Source organism: Phalaenopsis equestris, unplaced genomic scaffold (genome assembly GCF_001263595.1).
Source record: "Phalaenopsis equestris unplaced genomic scaffold, ASM126359v1 Scaffold000440, whole genome shotgun sequence".
Taxonomy (NCBI): domain Eukaryota; kingdom Viridiplantae; phylum Streptophyta; class Magnoliopsida; order Asparagales; family Orchidaceae; genus Phalaenopsis; species Phalaenopsis equestris.
Genome location: NW_018164881.1, coordinates 140,157 through 150,042, shown reverse-complemented (window position 1 = coordinate 150,042; position 9,886 = coordinate 140,157).

Genomic DNA, 9,886 nt, shown 5'->3' with positions numbered 1-9,886 from the left:
TATGTTCTAAAGTTAGTATGTCGATTTGCTTGCTCTTGTCTCTTCTTCAGACTGGAGAAACATTTTAGGTGGAGAAATTTGAGCACTGTTTCTATTTGTTATTTGAAAGATTTATACCTTTGAAAATGCATGTGTTAATGTAAACTTGAAGGTTATATGACAGTTAAGTAAGCGGCATATATTCCCCTCCTGATCAATCAAGTGAAGTTATGAATGATATATATATGAGCACTGTTTTTTCTATTTCCTTAAGAATTTTTGTTGCACCTTCTTTATATTCTTGTTCTAGTGTTAGAACGTTCATTTGCTTGTTATTGTCTCTTCTTCAGTCTAGAGAAACTTAAGAATTGGTTCCACTTTATTTTATTTGAAAGAATTTTACCATTGAAAATGCATATGTTTTGATGCAAACTTGAATGATACTTGCAGATAAGTTAGCAACATCTATTTTCCTCTTGATCAATCAGGAGTATAAATACATGAGCACTATTTCTCTGTTTCTTCGAGAATTTTTGGTGGACTTGTTTTATATATGTAAGTTCTAATGTTAGTAGGTTGATGTTATTGCTCTTGCCTCTTTTTCAGTCTAAAGGAATATTTTGGGGGGAGAAATTTGAGCACTAGTTCCATTTTTTATGTGAAAGATTTGTACCATTGGAAATACATATATTTTGATGAAAACTTGAATGTTACATGACAAATAAGTTAGCAGCATCTATTTCCCTCTTGATCTATCCGAAGAAGTTATAGACTGATATAACACAACTTTTTTGTTTCTTTGAGAATTTTTATTGGACTTATTTTATATGTCTGTTATGATGTTAGTAGGTCGGTTTTCTTGGTATTGCCTCTTCTTCTCTTCTTCAGTCTAGAGAAACATGTTTGGAGGATAAATTTGAGCACTGGTTTCATTTTTGTTTAAGATTTTTATCATTGGAAATGCATATGTTTTGATGAAAACTTGAAGGTGATGCTTTTGGAGTGATGTTTTTGGAGTCTGTTTCAGTGACACATTTCACTTTTGGTGTGAAATGTTTTGTAGAGTAATGATATAATAAAACAAAATAAAATGCTAAACAGATAATCAATTGTGACTTGAAAAAGCGGCCTTACAACTTTGACACGGATACTACCTAGCCTTTATGTCTAAAGTACACAATTGGTAAGCATGAATGGAGCCCTTTTTTATATCATGACTTTGATTTTGAGTAATCACGTACTTAATTTGACTATCAAACTAAATCAATATTTATGGTTTTATTCAATATCCAATAAATGTCCACTCAAATTTAAATAAATAATTATAAATTTTATTTTCATATTTCAAATAAAATTTTCAAATTATTATTATATATATATATATAATATTAAAAATACAAAACTTAATAGTTCTATCTTACCAAAAGTTCGACCGGAACCGACACTATCTGCCCCTTCCTTTCTTCTTCTTTGGCTCGATCACAAGCGGCTTCGACACCCTCTCGCAAGAACCGTCCTCTATAAAACTCCTTCCTTCCCACTTCCTCTTCGCTGTAAGCTAGGGCATGACTCTCCTCCGTCGTTCCTTCTTCCTTGACTCGACTTTGGCTCCCACGCACAAACCTTTTTCCTTCTGCTTCCTCTTCTTTGCACGGTACCAACGCTGCCTCCTTCGCTTGACAACGACGCCGCCTCTGCCCTACCCTCTCATCGTCCTCTTCGCACGTTGATGAACCCACAAGTAAGCCAATTCATATAGGCGACATCACCTCCTAAACTTATGACCTCTCGTTTCCTCTTTTTCAGTTATTCGTTTCCTTTCCCTTTCCCAATTCATCGTTTTCCTCTTCCATTGTTGTTCATTTCTTCTTCTGTATTCCTTCATTTTCTTTGTTTCATCACCCCCTCGTAAAGGAGCGATTATTGCGTGCGGAGAGCGCACGCAGAGCTGCGCGCGCTCCAGTCGCGATGCGCGGCTGTGATTTGAAAGTGCACGCAGCTCTGTGTGCACTCTCCGCATGCAATAATCGCTCTAGAATTGGAGGATATTTTTGAGTAAGTTTGCAATAATATTTAAAATAATATTATTTTCTACAAGATAAATGCTAACATTATTATTTTTGAATGAAGACGTCATCGGAGGGCGCGCGCCTCCGTACCTAATAATTAAACCTTGTAAAGAGCCTTTACATGAACTATGTCTTGTTTCAACTATTTGTGGCATTTCAATATTTATAGATTTACGAAATTGTACTACTTTCATTATGTGTCATTTAAACACTTACCTGCTATTTAATCATAACCTATACTTTTTAAATATGTCAAACATACTTCTTTCAGATATAGGACCCACCAAATGAAAAGAAGATTAAAGAAGGAGTGTACACGATAGTAAAATTTTTAAATTTACAATTCGGTGGGGTGAATACAAATTTCTGATGCCTCCTTAAGGAAAATTTTACTCAGGCGATTTGGGATATCCGCTAATATTTATCATTATTTAGAAAAATATTACCTTGTCGATTTAGAAATATTCTAGTGATGATAATATTTTAGTGATGACTAAAATTTATGTACCATCACTAAAATATTATCATCACTAATATTGTCATTATCAAGGAAAATATTACCTAGTCGATTTGAAATATTCATTGCAACAAGATTTTTTGAAGTTATTTCTCAACACGAGGTATCACCTTCTTGATTTTGAGCGTAGCAGCGAAGTGATTAAAGAGATGAATGAACTCTTCAGCAAAAAACATTCATCATTATGAAGTGTTCTCAAGAAAGCATTCGGTTATGGAAGAAGAAGCGGGTCATACTCCGAGATATGCCTACGCATTCTTTCAAAAAACAGGTGAAGATAGTTGTTGCAACAAAAACACTTCATAATTTTATACAGATGATCTATCCCGAGATTATATTGATTTCAGGGTCTTATATGAAGATCCTACCTTCATGCCTAATGAAGCTAACCAACATCGGGTCGAACATTTAGAGCTTGAAGAGGACTTTAGTAAGGAGTACAACGCTTTTGAGGGAGACGACGTCTAGGAGATGATGCACTTAAGAGAAGAGATTATTGATGCTTTGGTAAACACAACAACCGTATATATGTAGCATCATCTACTTAGTTATTGTTTATGATTCATATTTCAACTCTACTTTGTTTCTCTGGATGTATATTTTAAAAATATTTGTAGCAATTTGCATTTTAGCTTTCTTTATGTGTTTTAAGAACCTTTTAATTTTAATTCTAAGATTGTTTAATTTTTTTAATATATTTCTTGAAGGTTATATCTACTTATTTTTGTTTAATTGAAGCTATAGTGTATTTCTAAAACAAAAAATATGAGTTCAACAACATTAAGTACTTTGAAAGTTTTGTTTTGCCATTGTGGTGATAGATGTGTTCAGTACCAATCAAGAAGGAAAGACCATTACGAGAGAATATTTTACTCTTGTCCCAGAAACAGGACTCCTGAAGATTCCAACTTTTTCCGTTGGGTTGGTGACGCTGATGAGATCCCTCCAGACCGTGATCAAGTGATGAGAGATGCTAGCATGGAGAAGATACTGTCCCAAAAATTTGTTCATCAGGACTTGAATACGAACACCATTCTAGGTTTGTTGATTACTGTGGTTGTCCTCATTATTATAGTTATATGCTTCAAATAACCGATCAATTTTTTATGTATTAGAATATTTTGCAGTGCACTGATGTTTGTTTGGTAGTAAGACTTCTTTCTATTATTTAATTGTAATTATTAAGAAAACTACACATATTCTAATATATTACATATATAAGGACAAAACATACTTCCTCATCAGAAACAACAACAACACGACGTATCTCCCAAACAGACTCAAATATTTTCATCAACTGCTTTCTGACAGCTATTGATAAGCCGCATCTACAGGAATCAACTTTACAGCTGTTTCTTGGAAAAGCAGCAGCTACCCCAAACACACCCTTACTTTTCAAGTGAAGCCCATCAAACAATTTCTATGTCGCGACTAATTATTTTTTCCAACGCCACTATCACACTCTAGAAAACAAAGTATTAATAATATGAAAACTGTCAAAGCCTACCGATATTTATTTTATTTATATATTAATTTAAAAGAAAACATATTTAATAAGTTTAAACATAATTAATTATTTAAAAAAAAATACTAAATTTAATTAAAACTTATTTTTAATTTTTTTAAGAAACATATTAATTTATTTTAAAATATAAAAAAGTATGCAAAAAAAAAAAACATCAAATAAATATGTTAAAAAAACAGAAGCAAAAATAAACTTAAAAATAAATGATAACTTAAGCTGTGCAATTGAGAGATTTCAGATTCAAATAAACTCTACGTGCACAATGATATAGGCCATTGAGATCAATGTTAGTGGCAAATAATCTCCATCCATTGAAGGACAAAGAAGCTGAAAAAATCATCCATTGCATACAAATCCAATACAGCCAATATAAATGAAAATCACTGATGCTGATGCTTATGACATTCCTTGTCCATTATGTCTGGATCAAAATGGGCCAATCATGTCATCATCAGCATATTCTTATAAATCTTATATTGTAAGATAACATAAGATGCTGAATTTAATGCACATAAATAAGAAGATGATTTATTTCATGAATAGAGGCCTCTAGGAAAAGTTATGAAGCTTGTTGAGATTTCATGTCTCTTTCATATTTTCTTAAAAGAAATGTTCTTTGATTATTCAAAGGTTGTTGATTCGTTTTGAGTGCTTTTATTTTAATTTGATTAGGGTTTATGATAATTATAATAATGTTATCTAACCATACTTTCTTCTTCTCATATGCACCTAGAGAGTGTATGTCGAATGTTAATGAAAAGTATGAGAGCTTCTATCTACAAGTAAGCCGAGTCGAGGATCCATATAAACACCCGTTGAAGAATCACTACACACTTGTTAATAAGAAACAATAACAGTGTTAAAAATTGACCCAACACATTAATTTGACCTGAACTCTACTAAAAAATTCTGGATACGGGTTGGCCTGAATATTTTTTGGGTTAGGTTGCGGTTAACCATCTTAAATTCTTTCATTTTTGGGTACCTGCCAACCCAAATTGACCCAATACTAATTTGTTAGACCTAAATAAGCTAGGAATTGACCTATAAACTTGAAAATGAGTTGTAATTGACTCTAAATTGGTAAGAATTTGATGCATTGCTCTTATTTCTTATGTAAAATCTGTTATACGGGACAGATTATGTTAACGAGTTGGTTTTGGGAAAAAACTTTCTGATCCGTTTCATATTTGGGTGCGGTTCGTATCAAGCATTTTTGTTTCAGTTGAATTTTAAGTCAAACCAAAACCTGACTCGTAAACCTGACTTGAGACTCCGGAAACGACTACATGAACACGTCTAAATAGAATAATCCTAGAGTTGGGAACAAGCATGCAATCTGATGCAATCATAGATTTGATATTGATTGTTCCATCAATTCATAGAGCAGTTTAATTAGGCCATTAGCATGGACTGAATTATTATTTATTTAAAAAATAGACTGAATTATTTTTAAAATTGATTAAAATTAATGATTATATTTACTATGAAATAAGGGTATTTCTTAAGCCATTAGCATCTTTTATAAATTTAATTTAATTAAATTAAGGCTAGAACTTGAAAATATGTTGAAAGAATGGCAATGATTTTTAGTATATTGAAGAATATGTTAATATAAGAGTTTCTTTATGATGACAATAGAAGAGAGTAATTAAGGAAATAGGGTAAAATTATTCTTAATAATAAAGGTACGCTACATTAATAAGGACTAAAATTTTTTTATAGAAGTAGATACTACACATTTTAATATTTAAATAATAATAAATAGTATCAATATTTCTAAAATAAATAAGATTTTGATTTTTTAAATGTACTCGGACCCAACTAACTCCGTTCGTTCACAAACCTAATAACTGGCAATCTCATGTGACTAGGGCTATCAAAACGGCTCGTTATTTGCGAAGAGCTCGTGTTTGATTTGTTCGTTGAGTTAACGAGTCGAACACGAATACTTTTTTCGTTCTTGATATATAAACGAGCTGAACACAACGGCTCATTTTGGCTCGAAATACTATTCATTAAATATGTATGTATGTGTATGTTGTGTGTGTGCGCGCGCGCGCTGCGTACTTAGATCAATTGGTCGGACATCTGCTTGTCAGTTGTAAGTCCCCTCTGGTCTGGGGTTCGGTTCCCCCCGAGCGTAGGGGGTGGTACTTGTTTGGCTTTTATCGCTAAGTTAACAAGCCGAACACGGACAAAGATTTGTTCGTTCATGTTCGGCTAGTTTTGGCTCGAAATACTTCTCATCAATTATATATATATATAAATTGATGAGTTGTATTTTTAAAAAATTTAATTGACTCAAGACTACAAAGATTTATAATCAATTAAATTTATTAATTAAAAAAATAGAATAAAAATATATTAAATTATATTTAAATGATGTTTTAATAAAAACAATAATATTTAAATCTTGCCCCAACTCTTAACATCCTACGGCTGCGTGATTAGGGTTGTCAACACGACTCTTTATTCTTGAATAGCTTGTGTTTAACTAGCTAAGCAAACAAGCCGAACACAAACACACATTTTGTGTTCAAAATATGAACAAACCGAACACAAACATTAATATTTTTTAACGAGCCAACACTAGCCTCGATTACACTCCTACACGTGACTAAATTTTAAGTAAAAAATTATGTCAATAAATCCATATGCAAATTATTTTACTAATATGAGTTTGAAAAGTGTTAAATTTATTTTGTGATTAATGCATAAAAAATTTTTTGTATACACAATATAAACTTCATAACAAATAAAAATAGTCTTTAATTTCATTCTAATATGTTTTTAATTATTAGAATATTTTTGACATTAAACTTACATTTATTCATCTTTCTCATACATTTCATTCTTGAAAGATGTGTTGAATCTAGATTTGTCTTGTGAGACATGGCTAACGATCAGAGAGGTAAAAACCATGTAAGAGAGATAGAGAGACAGAGAAGGAGAGAGTGCATACATGCTATGGCCCCATACTCTGTGACCTATTTTATATCTTGCAAATGACAGTTACAGGAGAGAATGAGAGAGTTCTCCCTATAGAAGATGGGTCTAGTGAGAAGAGTAAAAAGCCTTTAATACATGTTATGATCCCCTTATTTATAGGAGATAGGGGAAAAAATACAAAATTACATGCTTGTATGGACATTATATGTTATTATTATCTTTTTGGCACCTTTTTCATATTTATAATTGATTTTGACACATTTTTGTGTGTCCAAAACTTCTGATCAGCAGGTTATGGGTTGGCCAACTGAGTTGGTTTTTGTCTACTATTTTGCTGAACACTGGCCAACCTTCACTCTAGGACGCTGATCAGTTTTGAGTTAGGCAACCAATCGACTTTAGTGTTCGGCCAGCTTGCTTGATTGTTGTTCCTTGATCTCTAGAGATCTTTGTGATGGCTGTTGAGAGGGCCTTATGTTACTTGCTAGATTGTTGAAAGGATGTGGATTCATGAAAACTTGTAGTTTTTTGTTTGTGATCGGGATCATTAGATTGTCTCGAGGTTTGTGCAAACAATTTTTAGGAGTACAACATGGACCATCAATTAGGTGCATATATATATACATATGCATAGACATATATAGATACATACAAATACATTAATTGAACACTCAAATTGTATATGTATGTTGATATTCTTAATAGGGTCATAACTGGAATCATGAAGTAACAAATCAGTGATTAATATGCTTGGAGTCCTAATTATAACGTGAATATGTGGCCAATATTTGATTTAAATGACAAAAAAAATTCATCAAGTCCTACTCTGAAAGGAAAATAAGATTAATAATTATGATATCTGTGTTTAAAAAATACATGTTTTGACAATGAGATAGACTACCATGGCCTTAAGAAGAAGTGCAATTCAATATTTGGGCTCTATTGAGAGTAATGTATTTCTAGTCAACTATGACTGGTTTGATATCGTTTCCAATTGAAGGACAGAAACATGTAAGTCATACGATATCACCAAAGTTAAAATGAATCAAATATATTCCAAATTTGATCTATTTTATCTAACACACCAATAAATCAGAGATATTACCTTAGACACCAAAAAAAAAAAAAAGACAAAGTTGATCGAACAATAGTCATCAATACTAAATCTAGAGTGATTATTGTGGTACAAAGTATTGCCTATATTGTGCAACATAAGTAAGAAATATTAGATTTTTATATTTCACTTAAATTTATTGAGCAAGAGATTACCTTAGATGATGTTAATAATGATATAATTAAAAAAAAACTATTTCAATCTCTACTGACTCATCCAATGAAAAGGAATAAAATTGTTACATAATTTTAGTTTTAAGTTATTTATTCTCTTACTTCTTAGATTTTTAAATTCTTATTTCTTTCACCATCTATTATGATATTTCCTGTATTTAGTTTTGTTATTTTCTTACTTTTGTTTTAGTTTTTTCCTATTTTTAATTATGTTATTTCTTGAGCATCTTAAGAAGCAGATGGTGTGACACAACCTGTCCTCAAATTGTGGGAGAATGTCCTCAAATTGTGGGAGAATGGGTAAGTCCTTGTACATTAAAAGCTTGGTAGCACATATAAGTATGGGAGGAAAGTGATAATACACATTGAACACGATAAATTGAATTATATAATTAGCTATTTTCTAACATTTTTATACCTAAATAGAGGTGGGCGCTTGGACATGAGGTCGCTAAAGCTGAGTTGTGTGCCTACACAAATCAACATTGATCAATTGGATCAATGATGAGTCAATGAAGGATCTTACACATCACATAAATGGGATAATTTTATTTTAACTTCTATAGTTTATTTACAATCATGTTTCAATACCAAATACCCTTTTGCAATCTTCTATATAATGGGTATGTGTGCCTGAAGGATGCCTGGAGTCAAAGCCCAACAAGAGTTAGTAGCTCTAGTGGTTAGAAAGACCACTCATGCTTCTAGAATTGGAAAGAAGATGTTGGGGGAGGAAAAATGCAATAGTCTATGACCTTGGTGCATAAGATTTTGTTTATGAGGCATAATATTTTGTTTTAATCGAAGGTTGTAATTAGTTGATGATAAAGTTATCAAGCATGTGGCCCTAGTGACCAAGAAGTTACGAGCCAACATCTCTGTTGATCTATATGGAATGGAGTCCATGCTGAAGTCATTGTGGATGAGATGGTGAAAACTAGAGATGTTAGGATCAAGTGGCTCAATGAGTAGCTACAGCACCAAGTGCGTAGCCGTGGCAAGCGATCTTTGCAGAGGAGGAGGAGGAGGATGACAAATAGTTTTTAAATTTTTATGCGTGTATAATATTATTTGCACCATTTTATTTTTTCTGCGGCTACTGTTGAGTTGATAATTTGTTTAGATTTATTATGATGTTATTATGATTTCATTCATTGTCATTATCTTTATGTTCTTTTGCACTATTTTGAGATGTTATATCTATGGTTGTTATTTGTTTCATTTTGCAATTTCAATTGTGTAAAATTTGCATGACAAGGGCTCTGATTATGTTTTTTTTTTCTTTTTTTTGGTACAAGTTTTTTGCTGAATATCGATTGATTTTCAGCAAATATATTATTACTGATTGAAGGAAAAACAACATTATTAGCTTGGGATAACCAACCATTATTTCAGCTAGTATGTTTAATAGAATACATCAGCTGAAAAGTCAAATGATATTCAGTCGATACGAGTACCAATTAAAATTCAATCCTATTTTTGCTGCTAAAACTCAAAACTCTAAACCCTAAACAAACAATCTCTTGCCGTCTTTTCTTTATAAACACTTGCAAGATT